The sequence below is a fragment of the Bombina bombina genome, chromosome 1 (assembly GCF_027579735.1).
Source record: "Bombina bombina isolate aBomBom1 chromosome 1, aBomBom1.pri, whole genome shotgun sequence".
In the NCBI taxonomy this organism is placed as follows: Eukaryota; Metazoa; Chordata; class Amphibia; order Anura; family Bombinatoridae; genus Bombina; species Bombina bombina.
The window spans coordinates 450,278,065-450,304,010 of NC_069499.1; the positions used below are offsets into that span (position 1 = coordinate 450,278,065).

Consider the following 25,946-nt stretch of genomic DNA (forward strand, 5'->3'; position numbering starts at 1 on the left):
AGGAGCTATGCAGGTAACTTTCACAACCCGAGGCCTAACATTTTAGCACTATTTCATAATGTTTCTGTCACAATATTTGCAACAAACGAATGGCATCTTAAAGGAAAATGAAGCCCCAATTTTTTTTTCCTTGATTCAGATAGAGCATGCATTTTTAAAAAGCTTTCCGATTTACTAATATTATAAATGTTGCTTCCTTCTCTTGGTATCCTTTTTTGAAGGAGCAAGAACACAATACTGGGAGCTAGCTGAACCAATGACATGAGTCATGTATGTGCATCCACCAATCAGCAGCTAGTTTCCACCTCCTAAACCTACCTAGGTATCCTTTTCAAGTATACCAAGATAACAAAGCAAATTAGATAATATAAGTATGCACACTACATCAAGCTAACCCTATTCTCTCTCTTCTGCTTTCAGTTACGTGAATAGAGTCCCTGTTCACTTGCAAACACCCTGCTGTTTTCTCCTCTCCTGTAACTCTCTTTTGGTATGTGAATAGAGTCCCTGTTTACTTGCAAATACCCTGCTCTTTTCTCCTCTCCTGTAACTCTCTTTTAGTATGTGTATATGTATATTACACAAATTATTTTAGGTTGTTAATGTAGTCCTGTATTTGTTGTAATGTTATCCCAATGTCTTACTTCTAATGTTTTGTTAATTGCCATGTGATGTTTAATCCTTATTAACACTTGCTATTATTCTTAAATTTATAGCTGTCTTATGCCATAGTTTCAACCTCCTCCAAATTTTACTGTCTGTTTACTTAACTTTTCTCACCCTGTCCAGACCAGAATATAACTTTCCAATTGGCCTTTAATTTGTCTTTGATTTAGCAATCAAGTAATTTAGTGGACTCGGCTGACTGCCCTGTCTATATATTTAACGTTAGCTTGGGCTGTGCATTGGACTGGGCTGTGCATTGCATTGTGCACTGTTACAACAACATATGTTCACATTTCTGAAGTGAACATTTTATAAGTGAGGCATTAAGATAAGAATTATACAAGCATTCAACAAGGAAAGAACAAGGGGCAAGACACAAGGCAAGTACTCTTGTAATATTGTGTTTTATGTATCTCATTGTTTCCTTAGGCAAATGCTGCTGTAATACTTTGTCTTATGTGTTTAATTGGTTCCCACTTTTGTAAAAATGCTCAATATCTGCATATTCCTTTTTGCTACCTCTTGTCTCTATAACAAACTACATTATTCAATTACTCCTCCCTCTCCATCGTTCATTAGCCTCTCTCTCTTATACTCACCTAACTTTTGTACTCTTGAACTTAACCTATTCCTAAACACTCTCTCTCCCCCCTGTACCTCGTTTTAAAAACAGTCTCATTACTGCAAATCTGTATCTCATCACGTCACTCTCCCTCTTGCTTATACTAAACTGCTGGTGACATCTCCCCTAATCCTGGTCCCCAACAACTTCCTAACCGTGCATATCCATGTGTACCGTTCCATAGATTCAGAAAACAAAACTCTGGTAGCCTTACTCACATTCCTCTTGCATCTAGAGCCACTACCCCTTTCACTTGTGCACTCTGGAACACTCTATCTCCCGCTCCCTCAACCTTCTGGCCCTAACAGAAACCTGGCTCTCTCCCCTAGACACAGCATCCACTGCTGCTCTGTCACACTCCTAGGTCTGGTAATAGACAAGAAAGTGATGTAGATATTTTACTTTCCTCTCGTTGCACCTTTCAACAAATACATCCCATCTCTTCCCTCACATTTTCCTCATTCGAAACCCACATGATTCGCTTATTCTCTCCCCTCTCTATACGTGTCATATACCGACCCCCTGGCCCCTCAACTGAATTTCTAGATCACTTGGCTGCCTGGCTACCTTATTTCCTTTCCTCAGACACCCCCTGCCCTTATTCTTGGCGGCTTCAACATCCCTCTTGACAATCCCACTGCCTTCTCTGCAAAACAACTTCTGCAACTCACTTCCTCTTTCGGTTTGTCACAATGGACTGACTCTCCCACTCACAAAGACGGTCATTCCCTTGACCTGATCTTTAGCTATCGATGCACTATCTCAAACTCCCCTTTTCCTCTTTCTGACCACCATCTCCTCACTTGCAACATATCATCCCTCACTACAACTCTCCCTCCTTCTACTCCTCACACCAAACTTCACAGAAGCATTATGTTATTAGATTAGCAACAGCTTGCTAATTCCCTCGAACCTCTCCTCTCATCCATCTACTCCTTTTCCTGTCCTGACCAATCTGCCACTATAATTCCCCCCTTACATCCGTCCTCGACAATCTGGCCCCTCTTACCATAGCTCGGAAATCATACTTATTCTTAGCCCTGGCATACTCCTCTGCCACGGTACCTACGCAGATGTTCCCGTACTGCTGAGCGGCACTGTAGAATATCTCGGAGTTCAGCTGATTTTCTTCATTACAAATTCATCTTGAACTCCTACTATTCTGCTACTCTACTCTTACCTCTAACTCTGTCTTCAAGCCCAAAACGTCTGTTCTCCACTTTCAATACTCTTCTCTGCCCACCCCCACCTCCTAATACAACTTCTGTTAGCTCAAGACTTTGCCAGCTACTTCAATAACAAAATCGACTCCATCAGAAACTAAATCAACTCTCAACATGCTTCCATTCTCTCACCCCCTCAAATGCTCGCAATCAACCACAACCCACATAGCCATAAACTTATCTCTTTCTCCTTTGTTCCTGAGGAAGATGTTTTTGCACATATACTAACTGTGCTCTCACCTCACTACCTGTCCCCTTGATCCTATCCCCTCACAGCTACTCCCCTCCGTCTCTTCTACCCTTACCCCTATACTCACACACATTTTCAACCTCTCCCTCAGCACCGGTATATTTCCCTCATCTCTGAAACATGCACTGGTCACACCTATCCTCAAAAAACCTTCTCTTGATCCAACCTCCCCATCCAAATACTGCCCTATTTCCCTACTCCCTCTTGCCGAAAAGATTTTAGAAAAGCTAGTATGTGCATGCCTATCTCATTTTCTTACATTAAACTCTATCCTTGACCCACTGCAATCTGGATTTCGTCCCCATCACTCCACAGAGACAGCAATCATTAAGGTTACCAACAACCTACTTACAGCAAAATCCAAAGGCCACTTCTCTCTGCTTAACCTCCTTGATCTGTCCGCAAGCCTTTGATACTGTTGACTACCCTCTTTGCTCCAAACCTTCGGCATTTGTGACACAACACTCTTGTGATTCTCTTCCTACCTGTCAAACCGTACCTTTAGTGTAGCCTTCTCTGGGACCTCCTCTGCCCTGTGACCACTTTCTATCAGGGTACCGCAAGGCTCTGTCCTCGGGCCCCTTCTCTTCTCAATCTACACGTCATCATTAGGTTCCCTAATAAAGTCCCACGGGTTCCAATATCATTTGTATGCCGACGACACCCAAATCTACTTCTCTGCACCAGACCCATCTCCTTCCCTGCTCACCCATGTCACTAACTGTCTTTCTCACATCTCTTCCTGGATGTCCTCTCACTACCTCAAGCTAAATCTCTCCAAAACTGAGCTTCTTATTTTCCCCCCTTCTTCCAAAATCTCCACCCCCAATCTCTCCATAACTGTCGAACTCCATCATTACCCATACCCTGCATGTCCGATGTCTTTGGGTCACATTTGACTCAGATCTTTCTTTCACTCCTTAAATTTAGTCCTTTGCTAAATCCTGCCGCTTCCACCTTAAAAACATCTCTAAAATTAGACATTTCCTTACACAGGACACAACTAAGATTTGAATCCACTCTCTCATCTTTTCCCGCCTCAATTACTGCAACTCTGTCCTCTCTGGTCTCCCTAGCTGCCCGCCTAGCTCCTTTATAATCCATAATGAATGCCTCTGCCAGGATCATCTTCCTTACACGTCGCTCTTCATCTGCTGCACCACTCTGCCAATCCCTTCACTGGCTTCCTCTTGCCTCTAGGATTAAACACAAAATTCTCACTCTGACATACAAAGCCCTCAACTGCACTGCTCCCCGCCTATATCTCAGACCTTGAGGCCAATTTAACAAATGTCTTGCGGACCTGATCTGATCAGGTCCGCAAGACATCGCTGAATGCGGAGAGCAATACGCTCTCCGTATTCAGCATTGCACCGGCAGCTCACAAGAGCTGCTGGTGCAACGCCGCCCCCTGCAGACTCGCGGCCAATCGGCCGCCAGCAGGGGGTGTCAATCAACCCGATCGTACTCGATCGGGTTGAATTCCGGCGATTCCTGTTCGCCTCATCAGAGCAGGCGGACAGGGTTATGGAGCAGCGGCCTTTGTGACCGCTGCTCCATAACTTGTGTTACTGGCGAGTCTGTAGACTCGCCAGAAACACGGGCCGTCAAGCTCCGCTCGGAGCTTGATAGATATGCCCCCTTGTCTCCAGATACTCTTCCTTCCATCCCCTTCGCTCTGCTCATGACCTCCTACTCTCTTGTTACCTCCTCACACTCCTGTCTACAGGACTTCTCCAGACTGGCTCCCATCATGTGGAACTCTCTGCCTCGCTTCACAAGACTCTCCCCTAGTTTTGAAAGCTTCAAGCGCTCCCTAAAGACTCTACGGTTCAGGGATGCATACAACCTACACTAACCTTTCTTTATACCAGTTCCTCTTCTCCATTGCTATCCCCTTGAACCCCCTTAGCATGAAAGCCTTAGAGTCCAGCTGTTTGTAAATCACCTTCTTACAAGCTGACTACAACAGTGCGACTTTTGGCAGGGCCCTCTACCTGTTCGCTCCCTATAAATAATTGTTGTACTCCACCTATATTTATAGCGCTGCATAATCTGTTATCGCTCTACAAATAACCGATCATAAAATAATAAGTAAATTGGGAAGTTGTTTAAAAATGCATGCTGTATCTAAATCATGAAGGAAATATGTTGAGTTTCATGTCCCTTTAAGACAGCTCCTCCAGCATTTGTTTTACACAACATTGAAAATTTGTTGATCAATGACAGATGCCAGTTAACTCCGAGACATGATTTGATTTATTTATTGAAGAAAGAGTTTGAGGACGTTTAGTTTATGTGCTAATACATTGTTAAAGTTCTCTAGGTAAACAGAGGTCCCTATTCCACATTTCATATGTCAGATCTCAAGAGTAGTAGTAATTATAAGCTATAGAGGGTGATTAGAGATAAATATGTTCATAGTGTTTCAAATTGGGTTAGAACTCTGCTAAAGTATCACCTGTATGGGTGGGTTTCTATGTAGCGTCTGGCCTGGAAGAACTAGAAACAGTGTCTGAATGTACAATACATGCCTTTCACATATCTGACCTAAAGATTTAATAGGTCCATCTGATATTAAAGGGACAGTCAACACCAGAATTGTTGTTGTTTAAAAAGAAAGATAATCCCTTTATTACCCATTCCCCAGTTTTGCATAACCAACACAGTTATAGAAATACACTTTATACCTATGTGAGTACCTTGTATCTAAGCTTCTGCAAACTGCCCCCTTATTTTATTTTTAATTCTTTTTATTGAAGAGAGCTTAGGCATACAGCATGGAAACAGTTACATACAGATAAATTGAAATGGTATAAGGACACACTTAATACATTTACAATGGATATGGTGAGGAAAGCACATGACACTCAACAAGTGAGAATAGAATACATGAATTGCATGGATATAACACTATGAGCTGTTTTGCTACATATCTGTATACGAATAAAAGGCGAGCTTCCGAGACACATGATATATTGGGCTATGATAAAAAGATATATGAAAATGCTTTCAAGACAGATATAAGAAATATCTACTGTACATGCTCACCAAGATTATCTCATTATATGTTTCCAGAGCTCTCTCTTTTTTAACCTTTTTAAACTAAACTAAACCTAAAAAAACAAAACAAACTTTAACTTAATATGATTGGCATGCATACCTGGATATGTTACCCAGCACAGAATGTTAAATATAATTGCAGATTGCAGAGACCCTATACCTTACAAAGACATGTATTGGACAATTATTATTTTTATTTTTTTCAGGAATCATGTTATTAATTGGTAAAATGGATTCTTGAGCAGAATGCAATTAGTAATCTCACTACCTGGCGCCACACTTCTACAAGCAAAGGCAAATCTGGGTAAAACCCCAGTTTTAGAAGTTAACACAACCTGGTCAAACTGCCCCCTTATTTTAGTTATTTTGACAGACTTGCATTTTAGCCAATCAGTACTCACTCCAGGGCAATTTTACGTGCATGAGCTCAATGTTATCTATATGAAACATATGAACTAATGCCCTCTAGTGGTCAAAATGCATTCAGATTAGAGGAAGTCTTCAAGGTCTAAGACATTAGCATATGAACCTCCTTGGTTTAGCTTTCAACTAAGAATACCAAGAGAACAAAGCAAAATGGTGATAAAAGTAAATTGAAAAGTTGTTAAAAAGTACATTCCTTATTTAAATCATGAAAGTTTTTTTTGGACTTGACTGTCCCTTAAACTACATAATTGTGACTAATGTCCCTGTGGCTGAGTTAGTGAAAGATGCATACTGAACACCTACCTATTAAGGTTTTGGAAAAGTAAAAGTGGGCGGTGGATAGTGAATATTTTGGGCAATGACATGAGCTCAGAATATTGCCCCAAATATATTGTATCTTATAATAGCATAAATGTCAATATTAATTGGTCTATGCTTATATGGAAGCCAGCACATACTATCTAAGTGATATCTTTTGAGCAGAGATTGCTCTATCATAACCCCCTTTTAATGTAATTCACCTGTAAAAATTGTGCTTCTTTTTACTATCCACAGAGAGTTTGGAGGACATCCTGTGTCGACACTTCAATATTCTATATAGTGATCGCTTGTTCAGTGCAGGAGATCATTTATATCTGTCTCTAGCTGGTCATAACAAAATAATAATATGATTTTGTCTATGGACTCCAAATCAATGCAAATTTTGCCAAAAATATGACAAATTTAAATGCTTTTAAAACATTTATTTTTGTTTGCAGAACTTTTACTAATCCATGCTTACCTGCTGATATATATTATGCCCATACATAAAAAAATACAAATTGAATATACACTTAAAGGGACAGTCTAGGTCAAAATAAACTTTCATGATTCAGATAGAGCATGTAATTTTAAACATTTTTTTCTAATTTACTTTTATCACCAATTTTGCTTTGTTCTCTTGGTATTCTTAGTTGAAAGCTTAACCTAGGAGGTTCATATGCTAATTTCTTAGACCTTGAAGCCCACCTCTTTTCAATTGCATTTTAACAGTTTTTCACAGTTAGTTCCCGTATTTCCTATAGATAACACTGTGCTCGTGCATGTGAAGTTATCTGGGAGCCAGCACTGATTGGCTAGACTGCAAGTCTGTCAAAAGAACTGAAAAAAGGGGCAGTTTGCAGAGGCTTAGATACAAGATAATCACAGAGGTTAAAAGTATATTATTATAACTGTGTTGGTTATGCAAAACTGGGGAATGAGTAATAAAGGGATTATCAATCTTTTAAAACAATAAAAATTCTGGTGTAGACTGTCCCTTTAATCAGTACATACCTACATAAAATATACACAAAAGTATAAGACAAATAAAATATTCTCGGATCAAATTGATACCTCCTTTTTTAAAGAGCTTAAACATTAACATAAAAGTTGTTCTATTTCTTAAAGGGATGAGATGTCATATCCTGCCAAATTAACTCCTATGCTCCGATATTATGACAAAAAAGCAGATGCACTCGGTTATCCTGGAAGAACACAGTCCTTACTGTATGTATGGAGGGTACATGTTATTTTTACTGATTACTTTCACTTGCTGTTCAGCACTGCTTCTTTCTCACACAGCACTGAAAGCTAACTTTGTTTGGTGACAGGTGAAGTCCTAGGTATGCACCAGGTTGCCAGATCTAATCAGCGAGGACTAGAAACAGCCTCTTTCTGAAGTTCTCTGGGGATTTGTTCGTGAATTAAAAGCCAGTAGGGGTCATTAACCTTATTGCCCTGAGTTCTGTGCCAAGTGAGTTTTTTTTTATCCCAGCTTGTCAGCCTCACTCAACTGGAAGTCATTAAAGGCAGTATGTTAAAAAAGAACACGTCTCTAGAAAAAAGTAACAAAGGAAATGGTATACACAAGTAAGCAATGTCCATTAAGTTAACTGAAATATAAATGTTATCGACCAACCATGAAGGTCTCATTCGATGAGAGAGCAGTAGGTGTATGGCTTGAGTAACTGTGGGTAAAAATAAATGAGGCCGGGGGTGGGGTGAATCTAAACAAAATAAAAAGTCTTTTGATGCTAAAAATGTTATCACTGTTGTGTGTAAATATGCTCACAGATTATAAAATAAGCCCCCAAAACTGATTTCAAAGAGACTAGGAACAATCTAGAGTTACTTCTCATAAACATCATAATTTTGCTAAAATGTATCTAAGGAACCGAACATAATGTTTGGTTACAGTTAATTTAAAAAAACCCAAACACAATTGTATTGGAGAGTGAAGTTGCTCTTTATGCTAAATAATACAATATGACACCTGAGGTTACTATAGAAGAGGTTGTTTTTTTTGTTTACTAGGGTGTGAGAACATCTTGGGATGTCATCACCTCTAAGGTCATTGAAGCAGAAATCATCTGTGTATGATGATAATGTGGTAAAATGCAAATTAACTCAACTGATAAAAATAGTGGAATATAGTTTTAGCATTATGCCACACGTCTGAATACTGTATTACATATGGATTTTATGTTCAATATAAACTTCTCTTTATATTGTAAACATTATTTCTTTGAGCACTACTTGAACAAACGTGTGGCCTATATATTTTACTGGGCAATTACACAAATGTATGACTTATACACAACATTAAAGGGACACTGAACCCAATTTTTTTTCTTTCATGGTTCAGATAGAGCATGCAATTTTAAGCAACTTTCTAATTTACTCCTTTTATAATTTTTTCTTTGTTCTCTTGCTATCTTTATTTGAAAATCATGAATGTAAATATTAGCAGCCAGCCCATTTTAGGTTCAGCACCATGGATAGTGCTTGCTTATTGGAGGCTGACATTTACCCACCAATAAAGCAAGCATAACCCAGGTTCTTAACCAAAAATGGGCCGGCTCCTATGCATCACATTCCTGATTTTTTTAAATGAAGATAGCAAGAGAACAAAGTAAATTAGAAAGTTGCTTAAAATTGCATGCTCTATCAGAATCATCATCATCTATCAGATGCGTTTTTTTGTAATCCTAGGATTACCCGGGTAAAGCCCTATGTATGATCTTACATCATGCTTTACCCACAGCCACTGTGGTAATGTCAGTTTTACCCAGGCAACCCTAGGATTACCCGGATATCCGACGTTACGCGTAACACACACACATATATATATATATATATATATATATATATATATATACATTCATACATACATAAACATCTTTAGACATGTATATGTAAGTATCTCAATGTTAAAGCCTATTGCCTGCCTTTTCCCCCCCCCTAACACTTGAGACCTCATATCTTTGAGCCCTTATAACTTTTTTGAGCAATATTTGTTTTTAATAATTTTTAGTAGAAAGTGATATTATGAGTGTAACTGTAATTTCAATGCATTTTCTATGTGTTTTGTGACACTTTTCTTTTGTTTAGCGAAACAGTTAACCAGAGCTGAGGTCGCACTATCCCAAGGCGCGTTAACTTCAATGGCGCTGAAGCGATCGCGTTTACTTTCAACGTGTAATATGAGCACAACATCCGACGCTCTCAAACAGCTGCGAAAACACACGTAACTGTTAGCGTGCTCGTAATCTGGACCATAACATGTAATGAATATTTTCAAAATTAAGAAACACAAATTATTAGTGAGGTGTTAAAAGCTACTAGCCCAGAGGGAAAGTTACTAGTCCACTCAAATGTGAAAGATAGGCAAAAGTAAAAAAAAAATCAATTCAGCAGCACTAGTTGCACATCTGAATCATGCGACTAGCGCTGCTGATTGGATCATGCAGGGGGTTAAAAACACAGTGCTGCAGGGTCGATAATGCTGTAATGAAATTACATGTAATATTGAGATTATAATGGCACTTTAAGGACATTTTTTATGCAAATACCTACAGTCTCTGACCTTACCACCTTTGCTGGAAGTCTATTCCACAAATAAACCACTCTTTTGAGAGTGTTTAGCAAATTACTCCTGAACTATAGATGCCCTATAGCTTGAGATTGTAACCCTTTATTCTGGTGTTTCTCTTTTAAAACAAATACCTTCATCCTCATCTTTCTTAAATCCCTTAATATACTTAAAGGTTTCCATCATATTGCCCCTCTCTACCATACTACAGTTATAAATATAGTTTTTTCCTGCAATTTTTATTTTTTATTAAGAATATGAACTATTTTGTAACTTCTGCATAAAAAAGTTGCTAATTTATAGTCCACTGGAAATGCAATCTCAAAACCACTATACAATATGCATTTTAGTTCTCATCTTTTTGTTTTTTTATAGCATTGTTATTGTAAATTAGTGAGTTATCACATGTTTAAAGTAAATCATGAGTGTATCATTTATTAGAAAGAGCACTAGAGTTGTTACTAAGCAAAGACGGTTCAAAGCCACTGCAACAGAAAGTCCCACTGAAGAATGTTTTATGGAATGGTATATATGTCTCCGTATTTTACCGAAAGTGTTTGTAGTTCTGAAACTCTTCTTGCAGAAGTGATTTCTACCAAGAAAATAGGCTAAGCTTAAAGAGACAGTCTACTTCAGAATTGTTAATTATTTAAAAGATAGATAATCTCTTTATTACCCATTCCCCAGTTTTGCATAACCAACACTGTTATATAAATATACTTTTTACTTCTGTCATTACCTTGTATCTTAGATTCTGTAGACTGCCCCCTTATTTCAGTTCTTTTGACTTGTATTTTAGCCAATCAGTGCTGACTCATAAATAACTCAATGAGAGTGAGTACAATGTTATCTATATAACAAAGATGAACTATCGCTGTCTAACTGAAAAACTGTCAAGACGCAATGAGATAAGAAGCGGCCTTCAAGGGCTTAGAAATTAGAATATGAGCCTAACTAGGTTTAGCTTTCAACAAAGAGAAAAAAAAAAAGAACAAAGAAAATTTGATGCTAGAAGAAAATGTTGTTCAAAACTGCATGCACTATTTGAATCATGAAAGTTTATGTTTTTACTAGACTGTCCCTTTAAAAAACAAAGGGTTTCGATTTTTTATAAAAAAAAAAAATTAAAAAAACAGAATTTATGTTTACCTGATAAATTACTTTCTCCAACGGTGTGTCCGGTCCACGGCGTCATCCTTACTTGTGGGATATTCTCTTCCCCAACAGGAAATGGCAAAGAGCCCAGCAAAGCTGGTCACATGATCCCTCCTAGGCTCCGCCTACCCCAGTCATTCGACCGACGTTAAGGAGGAATATTTGCCTAGGAGAAACCATATGGTACCGTGGTGACTGTAGTTAAAGAAAATAAATCATTAGACCTGATTAAAAAAACCAGGGCGGGCCGTGGACCGGACACACCGTTGGAGAAAGTAATTTATCAGGTAAACATAAATTCTGTTTTCTCCAACATAGGTGTGTCCGGTCCACGGCGTCATCCTTACTTGTGGGAACCAATACCAAAGCTTTAGGACACGGATGAAGGGAGGGGGCAAATCAGGTCACCTAAATGGAAGGCACCACGGCTTGCAAAACCTTTCTCCCAAAAATAGCCTCAGAAGAAGCAAAAGTATCAAACTTGTAAAATTTGGTAAAAGTGTGCAGTGAAGACCAAGTCGCTGCCCTACATATCTGATCAACAGAAGCCTCGTTCTTGAAGGCCCATGTGGAAGCCACAGCCCTAGTGGAATGAGCTGTGATTCTTTCGGGAGGCTGCCGTCCGGCAGTCTCGTAAGCCAATCTGATGATGCTTTTAATCCAAAAAGAGAGAGAGGTAGAAGTTGCTTTTTGACCTCTCCTTTTACCGGAATAAACAACAAACAAGGAAGATGTTTGTCTAAAATCCTTTGTAGCATCTAAATAGAATTTTAGAGCGCGAACAACATCCAAATTGTGCAACAAACGTTCCTTCTTTGAAACTGGTTTCGGACACAGAGAAGGTACGATAATCTCCTGGTTAATGTTTTTGTTAGAAACAACTTTTGGAAGAAAACCAGGTTTAGTACGTAAAACCACCTTATCTGCATGGAACACCAGATAAGGAGGAGAACACTGCAGAGCAGATAATTCTGAAACTCTTCTAGCAGAAGAAATTGCAACTAAAAACAAAACTTTCCAAGATAATAACTTAATATCAACGGAATGCAAGGGTTCAAACGGAACCCCCTGAAGAACTGAAAAAACTAAATTGAGACTCCAAGGAGGAGTCAAAGGTTTGTAAACAGGCTTAATTCTAACCAGAGCCTGAACAAAGGCTTGAACATCTGGCACAGCGGCCAGCTTTTTGTGAAGTAACACAGACAAGGCAGAAATCTGTCCCTTCAGGGAACTTGCAGATAATCCTTTTTCCAATCCTTCTTGAAGGAAGGATAGAATCCTAGGAATCTTAACCTTGTCCCAAGGGAATCCTTTAGATTCACACCAACAGATATATTTTTTCCAAATTTTGTGGTAAATCTTTCTAGTTACAGGCTTTCTGGCCTGAACAAGAGTATCGATAACAGAATCTGAGAACCCTCGCTTCGATAAGATCAAGCGTTCAATCTCCAAGCAGTCAGCTGGAGTGAAACCAGATTCGGATGTTCGAACGGACCCTGAACAAGAAGGTCTCGTCTCAAAGGTAGCTTCCAAGGTGGAGCCGATGACATATTCACCAGATCTGCATACCAAGTCCTGCGTGGCCACGCAGGAGCTATCAAGATCACCGACGCCCTCTCCTGATTGATCCTGGCTACCAGCCTGGGGATGAGAGGAAACGGCGGGAACACATAAGCTAGTTTGAAGGTCCAAGGTGCTACTAGTGCATCCACTAGAGCCGCCTTGGGATCCCTGGATCTGGACCCGTAGCAAGGAACTTTGAAGTTCTGACGAGAGGCCATCAGATCCATGTCTGGAATGCCCCACAGCTGAGTGACTTGGGCAAAGATTTCCGGATGGAGTTCCCACTCCCCCGGATGCAATGTCTGACGACTCAGAAAATCCGCTTCCCAATTTTCCACTCCTGGGATGTGGATAGCAGACAGGTGGCAGGAGTGAGACTCCGCCCATAGAATGATTTTGGTCACTTCTTCCATCGCCAGGGAACTCCTTGTTCCCCCCTGATGGTTGATGTACGCAACAGTTGTCATGTTGTCTGATTGAAACCGTATGAACTTGGCCCTCGCTAGCTGAGGCCAAGCCTTGAGAGCATTGAATATCGCTCTCAGTTCCAGAATATTTATCGGTAGAAGAGATTCTTCCCGAGACCAAAGACCCTGAGCTTTCAGGGATCCCCAGACCGCGCCCTAGCCCATCAGACTGGCGTCGGTCGTGACAATGACCCACTCTGGTCTGCGGAATGTCATCCCTCGTGACAGGTTGTCCAGGGACAGCCACCAACGGAGTGAGTCTCTGGTCCTCTGATTTACTTGTATCTTCGGAGACAAGTCTGTATAGTCCCCATTCCACTGACTGAGCATGCACAGTTGTAATGGTCTTAGATGAATGCGTGCAAAAGGAACTATGTCCATTGCCGCTACCATCAACCCGATCACTTCCATGCACTGAGCTATGGAAGGAAGAGGAACGGAATGAAGTATCCGACAAGAGTCTAGAAGTTTTGTTTTTCTGGCCTCTGTCAGAAAAATCCTCATTTCTAAGGAGTCTATTATTGTTCCCAAGAAGGGAACCCTTGTTGACGGAGATAGAGAACTCTTTTCCACGTTCACTTTCCATCCGTGAGATCTGAGAAAGGCCAGGACAATGTCCGTGTGAGCCTTTGCTTGAGGAAGGGACGACGCTTGAATCAGAATGTCGTCCAAGTAAGGTACTACAGCAATGCCCCTTGGTCTTAGCACAGCTAGAAGGGACCCTAGTACCTTTGTGAAAATCCTTGGAGCAGTGGCTAATCCGAAAGGAAGCGCCACGAACTGGTAATGTTTGTCCAGGAATGCGAACCTCAGGAACCGATGATGTTCCTTGTGGATAGGAATATGTAGATACGCATCCTTTAAATCCACCGTGGTCATGAATTGACCGTCCTGGATGGAAGGAAGAATAGTTCGAATGGTTTCCATCTTGAACGATGGAACCTTGAGAAACTTGTTTAAAATCTTGAGATCTAAGATTGGTCTGAACGTTCCCTCTTTTTTGGGAACTATAAACAGATTGGAGTAGAACCCCATCCCTTGTTCTCTTAATGGAACAGGATGAATCACTCCCATTTTTAACAGGTCTTCTACACAATGTAAGAATGCCTGTCTTTTTATGTGGTCTGAAGACAACTGAGACCTGTGGAACCTCCCCCTTGGGGGAAGTCCCTTGAATTACAGAAGATAACCTTGGGAGACTATTTCTAGCGCCCAAGGATCCAGAACATCTCTTGCCCAAGCCTGAGCGAAGAGAGAGAGTCTGCCCCCCACCAGATCCGGTCCCGGATCGGGGGCCAACATTTCATGCTGTCTTGGTAGCAGTGGCAGGTTTCTTGGCCTGCTTTCCCTTGTTCCAGCCTTGCATTGGTCTCCAAGCTGGCTTGGCTTGAGAAGTATTACCCTCTTGCTTAGAGGACGTAGCACTTTGGGCTGGTCCGTTTCTACGAAAGGGACGAAAATTAGGTTTATTTTTTGCCTTGAAAGGCCGATCCTGAGGAAGGGCGTGGCCCTTACCCCCAGTGATATCAGAGATAATCTCTTTCAAGTCAGGGCCAAACAGCGTTTTCCCCTTGAAAGGAATGTTAAGTAGCTTGTTCTTGGAAGACGCATCAGCCGACCAAGATTTCAACCAAAGCGCTCTGCGCGCCACAATAGCAAACCCAGAATTCTTAGCCGCTAACCTAGCCAATTGCAAAGTGGCGTCTAGGGTGAAAGAATTAGCCAATTTGAGAGCATTGATTCTGTCCATAATCTCCTCATAAGGAGGAGAATCACTATCGACCGCCTTTATCAGCTCATCGAACCAGAAACATGCGGCTGTAGCGACAGGGACAATGCATGAAATTGGTTGTAGAAGGTAACCCTGCTGAACAAACATCTTTTTAAGCAAACCTTCTAATTTTTTATCCATAGGATCTTTGAAAGCACAACTATCCTCTATGGGTATAGTGGTGCGTTTGTTTAAAGTGGAAACCGCTCCCTCGACCTTGGGGACTGTCTGCCATAAGTCCTTTCTGGGGTCGACCATAGGAAACAATTTTTTAAATATGGGGGGAGGGACGAAAGGAATACCGGGCCTTTCCCATTCTTTATTAACAATGTCCGCCACCCGCTTGGGTATAGGAAAAGCTTCTGGGAGCCCCGGCACCTCTAGGAACTTGTCCATTTTACATAGTTTCTCTGGGATGACCAACTTGTCACAATCATCCAGAGTGGATAATACCTCCTTAAGCAGAATGCGGAGATGTTCCAACTTAAATTTAAATGCAATCACATCAGGTTCAGCTTGTTGAGAAATGTTCCCTGAATCAGTAATTTCTCCCTCAGACAAAACCTCCCTGGCCCCATCAGACTGGGTTAGGGGCCCTTCAGAAATATTATTATCAGCGTCGTCATGCTCTTCAGTATCTAAAACAGAGCAGTCGCGCTTACGCTGATAAGTGTTCATTTTGGCTAAAATGTTTTTGACAGAATTATCCATTACAGCCGTTAATTGTTGCATAGTAAGGAGTATTGGCGCGCTAGATGTACTAGGGGCCTCCTGAGTGGGCAAGACTCGTGTAGACGAAGGAGGGAATGATGCAGTACCATGCTTACTCCCCTCACTTGAGGAATCATCTTGGGCATCATTGTCATTGTCACATAAATCACATTTATTTAAATGAATAGGAATTCTGGCTTCCCCACATTCAGAACACAGTCTATCTGGTAGTTCAGACATGTTAAACAGGCATAAACTTGATAACAAAGTACAAAAAACGTTTTAAAATAAAACCGTTACTGTCACTTTAAATTTTAAACTGAACACACTTTATTACTGCAATTGCGAAAAAACATGAAGGAATTGTTCAAAATTCACCAAATTTTCACCACAGTGTCTTAAAGCCTTAAAAGTATTGCACACCAAATTTGGAAGCTTTAACCCTTAAAATAACGGAACCGGAGCCGTTTTGAACTTTAACCCCTTTACAGTCCCTGGTATCTGCTTTGCTGAGACCCAACCAAGCCCCAAGGGGAATACGATACCAAATGACGCCTTCAGAAAGTCTTTTCTAAGTATCAGAGCTCCTCTCACATGCGACTGCATGCCATGCCTCTCAAAAACAAGTGCGCAACACCGGCGCGAAAATGAGGCTCTGCCTATGCTTTGGGAAAGCCCCTAAAGAATAAGGTGTCTAAAACAGTGCCTGCCGATATGATTATATCAAAATACCCAGATAAAATGATTCCTCAAGGCTAAATATGTGTTAATAATGAATCGATTTAGCCCAGAAAAAGTCTACAGTCTTAATAAGCCCTTTTTGAAGCCCTTATTTACGATCGTAATAAACATGGCTTACCGGATCCCATAGGGAAAATGACAGCTTCCAGCATTACATCGTCTTGTTAGAATGTGTCATACCTCAAGCAGCAAGAGACTGCTCACTGTTCCCCCAACTGAAGTTAATTGCTCTCAACAGTCCTGTGTGGAACAGCCATGGATTTTAGTGACGGTTGCTAAAATCATTTTCCTCATACAAACAGAAATCTTCATCTCTTTTCTGTTTCTGAGTAAATAGTACATACCAGCACTATTTCAAAATAACAAACTCTTGATTGAATAATAAAAACTACAGTTAAACACTAAAAAACTCTAAGCCATCTCCGTGGAGATGTTGCCTGTACAACGGCAAAGAGAATGACTGGGGTAGGCGGAGCCTAGGAGGGATCATGTGACCAGCTTTGCTGGGCTCTTTGCCATTTCCTGTTGGGGAAGAGAATATCCCACAAGTAAGGATGACGCCGTGGACCGGACACACCTATGTTGGAGAAATTGAAAAAAAACTAAAATGCCCTTCCTGAATATTTATGTAAGACTTTTACATATCTGTGGTGCATCGGAAGGTTCCAGTAGTTTCATAAGGACACTGGCTACATTCTAAATTCCTTGGAACCACTGTCAATCAAACAGCTGTTTTTGCATGGAACAACCTGCTGAGTTCAGGATACAATTATTGTTTGGTTACAAACAATAAACAGTTAAATATTCTAGAAAGTTTGTTTGAATACTCACAGTACTTAGCAAGATATAGATTGTGAAAGAAAGAACATGAACAACAGAATTTGCTAGAAAACTCAAAAAGTCAAATGCTGTCATGCTAATGCTCATCATACAACACACACATCTGACAAAGAGAAGATACCTCACAAATATGTATGACACAAAACACACATACACATTAACCCCTGCAAACACTATGATCACCCTCTGTGTCTGAGCAGCTGCAAGCTTTTCATTCTTCCCAGGAAGGAGGAGAGGATATAGGGATGGAAGACGCTCAGATGTTTGCACACAGTTCACAAGCATAAGTGAAGGGAGATTAAGTTACTCCATGTAGGGAAAGGAGATTAAAAAAAAATGTAAGAGAAACTCCTTTAAATCTAATCTCTATACCCTGGACTTGCTGGCCTCAAAAAGAAATATCCCCCAAGTGGCAGGATAAATGAAAACAGTTTGAAAGGGAAAGGGAAAAGCTTTGCGATATTTATTACTTACAACATACAAGGCAGTCTGATTTTTATTCAGTGAGACAGATCAGTCAGATTAATCTAGCTAATGTTTTTATTTAATATTACAGGTAGAAAACCCTTTATCCAAACTGCTTGGCACTAGAAATGGTTTGGATTTTAGAATTCTTTAAAATGGGACAGTTGGGAGAGGGAATGGAACCAAGTGTAAACAACAATATCTTATGTAATTTAGGCAATATTTACATTTCATAATACAGTTTATACATGTAACTATATATCATTTTTTAATACTTTAATACTTTTGATAATTTCATTTTTGGTGAAATTGGACGAGTTTTAGGAAACGTTTGGAATTCCAGATTTGAATTTGTACCTGTATGAGTAGAACAGATTTAGGCTTATCTGGATTTTAGCAAACTGACAGCACCATAAAAAACTAATTAAACTTCACAACGTAGGAAACACAGACATATAGAGTGACAGTCAGCAGAGAAGAAAGTGACTAAAGAAGTAACCCACAGGTCTGTACAAAAGGCTCATTTGTTTCATCTCTCTTCAGCAGTACTACTAGTGGCCTTTTAATGGGACATGAAATATGCAACTTAATGATTTGACTAGCACATTCAATAAAAAACACAAATATATCTCTCTCTCTGTATTCTTTGTTTATGCAGCTTATTTCAACATACTGAGGTAGACTCAAGACTGTGCATGTGTCTTAAAGGGACAAAAGTCATAATTAAACTTTCATGATTCAAATAGAACATGCAATTTTAAACAATTTTCCAATTTACTTATATTAACAAAATGTGCACCGTCTTTTTTTTTTTTTTTTTGAGGTTCAATTCAAGGCATACATACAGGGAATGTAAAGAAACAATATAAAAAGAAAAACAGCTTCAAGGTACAAAACAAAAGTAAGTCTAGGAAGAGATACAATACATAGTTATATTAAATGACATAGCATAATCTTTGAATATACATTGTTTGTCATTTAAACTATATACCCACTCCATGAATTGAGGCCACTCTTGGAACTTACAACATTGCAACAAATATACAGTTATAGCAGGCAATCTCAAGTAAAAGGAGACCACTCTTGTATCTCACATGAGGAACCTCGTTTTACTATTATTATTATTATAATATGTACACTTCAAGGGATATATGTAATATACAATTGTAAACAGTTATACATATATAACTAAACTATTAACTGGTGGAGATAGTACAAGTGGCAAGGATAATGTAAGATTTTATTAGGGTACATGGACCCCTAACTCCTAGTATGTATATCTGGTTGTTCTTTTACCGTAGATGATAGCGCTGGCCATATCAATGATAGTTGGAGTAGTTAAAAAAAAGTAGCAACAGGAAATAAAGATATGATGGATTATAAGAGTATAAATACATTTAATTCAGTTAGGAGTTGGTCTATAGCAGTTCATATATGTGCAGTCTTTCAGACCTAAGGCATTATTATATGGGTGTTGAGGAGAATGCGAATCTGCCACAAGAGCATGGGCCCTATACCCTGCGGCAATAGACTCAAGACTCTGGCCCTTGGTTAATTATATTATTTAATTATCATACTTAGGGCTCGATTTATCAAACATATTCTCCATTTGCGCCTAAATTCACGCCATCGTAATGTATCTCCTATTTATCATTCACAAATACGCCCGAAAAATGTGCAAATACGACTGCAAAATTCTCGCCCTTCACTGTCCCTCGCCTAGGTGCACATTTGCGCCAAATAAAGCATTAAAACGCCCTTTTCCGGGTGTATATTCAACAATACGACCAACTTCTCTCCAAAATATATATTTATCATTATTTTGCGCCGTTGGAGAACCTAAAGTTTTCCTACTAATACGACTACTAATGTTCTCCCTAAAGAGATAGGAGAACATCTAATTTACTCCATATTTTCAGCACCAGAAGATGGATTATTTCCTGATTTTGTCTGCTATTTCTTTAGCAAGGGGCTATGAAAGTTGTCGAAATGAACAGATTTTGCCAATACGTAGACGGCAAAGAGTTCCACGAGTTTTTCTACCTCGTTGTGGACTACAGGCATTATCTGATTACCAGATAAAAAAAAGATTTTGCATAAACAGGGAGAGCATAGAAAATCTATATGTTCTAATACAGAATGATCTAGAGCCACAGACCAGAAGAACAAGGGCAATACCTGGAATGCTCAAGTTATTGGCAGTTTTGCATTTCCTAGCCACAGGGTCTTTTCAGGCTGTGTCCAGTGCAGTGAGAGGCATGAGTCAGCCTTCTTTTTGCAGACATTTGAGGACTGTTTTAAAAGCTATTTTGAAGCATCTAAATAAATTTATATATGTGCCAAGGAATGTACATGAATGGCACCAAGTAAAAGCTGGTTTTTATCAAGTTGCCGGCATTCCAAATGTGCTAGGTGCAATTGATTGCACACATATTGCACTTCGACCACCAGTTTCAAGGGAGGAGCAATATAGAAATCGCAAACACTTCCACTGTCTCAATGTTCAGGCAGTATGTGATTCCAACCTTCGATTTTGGGCAGTAAGATCAGGTTTTCCAGGGTCATGCCACGATTTTCACATATTAAAGCAGTCGGCTTTATTTACAGCATTTGAACATGAAGACATGCCACACGGTTGGCTATTAGGTGAATATTAAAAATTTTATATTTATATTAATCAAACATATTTTTAATTATTAAATTGTCATTGTTGAACCTTATAAACCTGTAGTTACATATACCTAATTTTTAATTTCATTATATTTTTGAAGGTGACAGCGAGTACCCCCTGTAGGCCTTGGCTCTTGACACCTGTACCAATTCCTCATACACGCTCTGAAATCAGTTTAATGAAGCTCACAGGTCAACAAGGAGTGCAATTGAGCGAACATTTGGGGTACTGAAAATGAGATTTTGAGTTTTGGACCGTTCTGGTGGTGATCTACAATATTCCCCTGAGAAATGTAATGATATAATTCTGGTGTCATGCATAATGCATAATATTGCTATTGCCCAAGGAAATCTAGATGAGGTGTGTCTGGAGGATGTGCCTGAAGATGTTTATGTTCCTCAGGAAATTGTCATAAGACATACCACTAGAGCTGGAGTTGAAAATCGTCTTGAAAATATTGAAAGATTTTTTAGATGTAAGTCTACTTAAAACTGTAATAACATGTTAATATTGTTTGTTCAATATTATTAATTACCTTTTTTATTTTTGCAGGAAATTTTCGGATTGGATTCAAATACAGTTTTTCTTTTTTTTTTCTTTTTTATATTTTAAATAGATAGATGTGTATATATATTTTATTTTTTTTCAAAGAAGAATTATATAGTTTGTTACCAAAGTTGTGTTGTGTTATTTATAAATATATATATATATATATATATATTTATAGAGTTATATATATATATTTCTAGTTTTGAATAAAAAAAAAATACTTTGATACAAAAACCTTAATTTTCGTTATTTACTTTGAATTAAAAAACTTTATTTAATAATGTAAAAAAACTTTATTAAACACAATATCAACATCAAAACAGTAAACTAATAAACATAAACAAAGGTTATAATTTAAAGTGCGTTAAATTGTTTATACCCCATAACTTGAAGGTATAATGAACAATATAATTATAAATCTGTATGTCGCCTATTCATGAACTCTAACTTTTTCTGATAATACTCCTTTTGAACATTTAACTGTTCTTTAAGTAAATTATTTCTTTCTTTTTGTAAGTCAACCCTTTCCTTAAAAAAATCATTCTGTTTATTTCAAAAAGACAATGCCATATCTGTCAATCGTTCAACTTCATTAGGTCTCTCTGGTTGATCTATTTGACATTGTTGTGCATCCTCAATCTCTTCCTCACATTCTGATTCTTCAACTTGTGGTGTCAAGTTGTGTTTGAGTTATTCCCTCTGTTTGTGTTTCATCATCATCATTCTCTGGACAAACTGTGTCTGCCACAAGTGGTTCTAAAGTGATTTCTATTTCATCTATGAATGTAAATAAATATAAATTTTAGATAAAAAAAAAAAATATTTAAAAGAAAAAAAAAAAAAAAAAAGGTCAATACTTACCATCAAATAATGTAATTGATGAATCCTGCATTGTCTGTAGTAATCCCCTTACACCTGTAACAATAAATACATTGATATTCATATACATGTTTATAAAAAATTCTTCTGTACATAAACATAATTTTCATGAGAAAAGTCAGCAACATAATACATAATAATTACAATTCATTGTCCATTCTTTTCATTAATACAAATGATATTTACATTTTAGTAATATACTTTATACTTACTGGTAGTTTCTTCTCTGCATGTTATATCACATGATGATGTTGAGGGTTGTTGCTGTTCAGAAGTCAACTCAGACTCGGATGGTTGGTCCAGCTGGGCATTTTCTATTTCTGTTTCCAACGCCTCTTCATGTTGTTCTATAAAGTACATATAAATAAAATTAAAAAAGTTAACAAACATAAACTCAAAACTGAATATACAAAATACATGTTAAAGAGATAGTATAGTGAAAATTATACTTTTATTATTCAGATAGAGCATGGAATTTTCAACAACTTTTAAATTTAATCCTATTATAATTTTTTTATTGTCCTCTTTTTTTTATCTTTATTTTAAACAATAAAGAATCTAAGCTTAGAAGCCGGACCATTTTTGGGTGTGGCACCTGGTTAGCGCTTGAGGATTGGTTTCTTTTTAAATATAGCCATCCAATCAGCAAGCGCTACCAGGTCCTCAACCAAAAATGGTCCTGCTTCCAAGCTTAAAATCAAACTTTTTTAAATAAATATTCCAAGATAAAAAATAAAAAATCTCAATAGGAGAAAATGATAAAGTTGATAAACATTGTATGCTCTTTCTGAATTCTGAATATACTATTCGTTTAACAGCAAGCAATTAGATATTTACCTCTGAAATCCAAGGTATCTGATGGAACATCAAGTCCCACCACGACAGCATCCCCCATCCTGGCATACAGCATTTGTTCATAGTCCAGAAGTTCAGCCCTATATGCGGGGCCTCCACAAGTTCCTTTCGATAACTGTTTTTCCTTACAGACTTTTTTTTAATATTCTTACGAATATCATTCACCCTCTTCCTACAGGCCCTGACGTCTTTAGGAAAACTACCCTCCGCTGACACTGCACGACTAATTTGTTCCCAAATTGCATTCTTTCTTTGAGGGTTTATAGATTTTGCTTGATAGCCGATAATAGCATCATAATGTTTGATGACAGCTTCAACTAAAATACAGTTTTGTCGATGAGTAAACATCACACTTCGGCCACTTTTTGTCTTTCCAGATAGTCCGGTTGCCATCGCAATATTTGATCAATAAATGGCGCAAAAAAAATATTGTCTTCGTTCGAAGTCAAAATAAAGTAATGAACAATTATCAATAACAACTTTTGTTCTAGAACGTTACAGAAATGGGGCGTTATATGAATAGATTAAAGGAATAATTTAAATAAAATTATTATCTTGAATTTGATTGGACAATAACAATTTAATTTATTCCTATTGGTCAAATAGTTATTATTTTCAAATTGATGTATCTATATATTTATATACATTATCAATTATATAAAACGTAACATTTGTATGTATTAATTTAAGTAACAATGAACATAGCCATAAAAATAAATTTAAACTATGCAAACAAATGTATCGACTGTAGAAATATACTGCAAGTTATTGCGCATTGTATCGAGTGTAGAAATAGTGCAAGTTATTGCGCACTTTGTAACAACTTAAATGTAATTTCTATTTATACGAAAAGATGTAACGATTTTAGTAATATTTCTTCAATATTTATTAATAAATATTTTTCAGGGCGATTACTTAAAAAAACAATTTTTTTAATGGGTATACTTTACTGCGCAATTACAATCACAATTAGTTCCGTTATTGGGTGGAGTTTTATGGTTACAGAGATAGATACAGACAGTGATGACGAATCGTTCCAAGAAGTTTTCCATAGGAGAATTATTGATAATCACCTATACAATGGAAAAGTATTTTCCGAAAAAAAGGAAGGGGATCTTCGCATTGGAACAAGATAAAAGAAATCCAATTTTATCTGAGATGGTGCGACGGGTCAGACGTCTGTCTGGCCATAATAGGACTAGAAAACAGTGCCTGAAGCATTATAACGATCTAATCCGGAGACAATCAAAATTAAGGACCCTAATAAGAAGCTATGTTATGAAATGTAAGTATTTATGTAAAATTTCTTGACTGTTGTGTATCAATTTTGTAACGCAATTGTAATCTGTCATTTGTAGTTACTTAGTTTATAGAATCTTGAACTTTGTTGAAAAACAATATTACTGTTTTTGTATCCATTTGAGCTTGATTGCAGTTTGTGAAACAGTATTAACAATATAATTGTTTCTGTTAGATTTATGTTGTACTCAAAAATAGATTGGCAAAATATATATATAAATCCATTTGTATTTTACTTTTACAGTCAAAAATAGAAGAAGGCCCCGTTATCTGTGCCCAATAAACTTGAATCCATCCAGTCCAGAAGCTGATTGTGATCCACTACCGACTGTGTTTATGGAGTCTGAGGCTATAATTACAACCGGTAGGAATATAGTTACTATTTTTTTATAAAATGTATAGTAATAAGATAACTCATAATTGATATTAACATTTATATTTTCACAATTTTTACAAAAAGGGAAAAAAAAAAAACAGGCAACAACGTTGCAGAAGGTCAATGCCCATCATTGATGATGAATGTGATAATGAAGGTAGATTTAATTTACATATCTTGAAAATAAATAATATTATTCTAGTTAATGACTATAATCATATTATAGACATGATTGAAGAAGATCCAATCCAAACAGCCAGTGAAGAAATAATTGTTGAAGAGGAAACAAATAATAATGTGATGCAAGATTCTTCAAATAGCGAGCAACCGCAAGACAATATATGTAGGTTCATATGTCTATTCAGTAACTTATGATCTTATGTCATTATTATGTACTAAAATATAACTTTTATTTTAGTGAATAAGTATTCAAAGGAGATATGGATTGCAATCAGCATTGTTCAATTAACATAAGTCAATAGTGTTGGAATATAATGATCCAAATTTAAATATTTTATTAAATAACTTTTCCTGGTCTAATTCATTTTTATGTCTTACAGCTATTCAAGATGAAGGAGAGAACAAGCAGAAGAGCAGCAATCAAATTCATCCAATTCAACACAATGCTATGATTGGAGTGAGTTCTTTTGTATCATTACAATCTTTAGCTTTATGAAATACAATTGAAATTGTCACTATCGTGTGGAAATAAAGATGCATGTGCGTGTACACAGTATTATCAAGATGACATGCTTTAAATAACAACAGAGGTGTAGATAAAACCTTCTAACAAGATATTAGTCATTGTCTATGATCCTGTTAGCATTAGGTAAAACATTACTTATCTGGTAATACAGAACAGATTAAAAATGTATTAAATTAATGTCATGTTCCTTACAATAACTATTTTTCTATTTCTCTTTGGTACAGTTCCTGAAGATCAAGAAATAACAATTAACAAAAAAGAAGTGTTGGATACCCTTCTGGAAGTAGAAAACAATTTGATGAGGACATACATAAAAGTACAAAACTTAAGAGAAAAATATCAATCTTTTTAATTAAAAACAATAAAGTAAAACATTCTATATTTTTTAATGTGGAATTAACATTATTTATTTTATTTTTTTTATGAAAAATAAATCAAAAATACATTTTTTATGTGAAAATAACATTTTCTTTTGTGTTAAAATAAATTGACTGATGTTAAAATATAATTTTTTTTGATGTCTGTGTGTTTATTTCATCGAAAATAAGTTATTAATTATTTTATTGTAAAACATAAACAGGTATATTAGTCCAGAGGGGGGAGGTGAATGGAAATATAAGAGTTGGGTTATATCAAAGAGTTTGGTTATATCTTTGAAATACATTGCACATGTTTATATAAGTTGCTTCAATAAGTTACTACAAAAAAGATAAAATTGTGAATAAAATTAGGAGTCAGATATAGCATTAACATTAA

The 25,946-nt window shown here is 37.5% G+C and overlaps 1 protein-coding gene and 1 long non-coding RNA gene across 2 annotated transcripts in view; both read right to left on the reverse strand.

Annotated features, from left to right (window-relative positions):
• Positions 1 to 25,946, reverse strand: part of SLC25A12 (solute carrier family 25 member 12) — a 402,930-nt gene that overhangs the window by 87,424 nt on the left and 289,560 nt on the right. The window lies entirely within an intron of this gene.
• Positions 21,445 to 22,194, reverse strand: LOC128645434 (uncharacterized). Its single transcript, XR_008400112.1, has 3 exons — positions 22,167 to 22,194; positions 21,937 to 21,990; positions 21,445 to 21,852 (listed from the first exon to the last, which is right to left on the reverse strand). It is a non-coding gene; the product is annotated as an uncharacterized LOC128645434 (long non-coding RNA).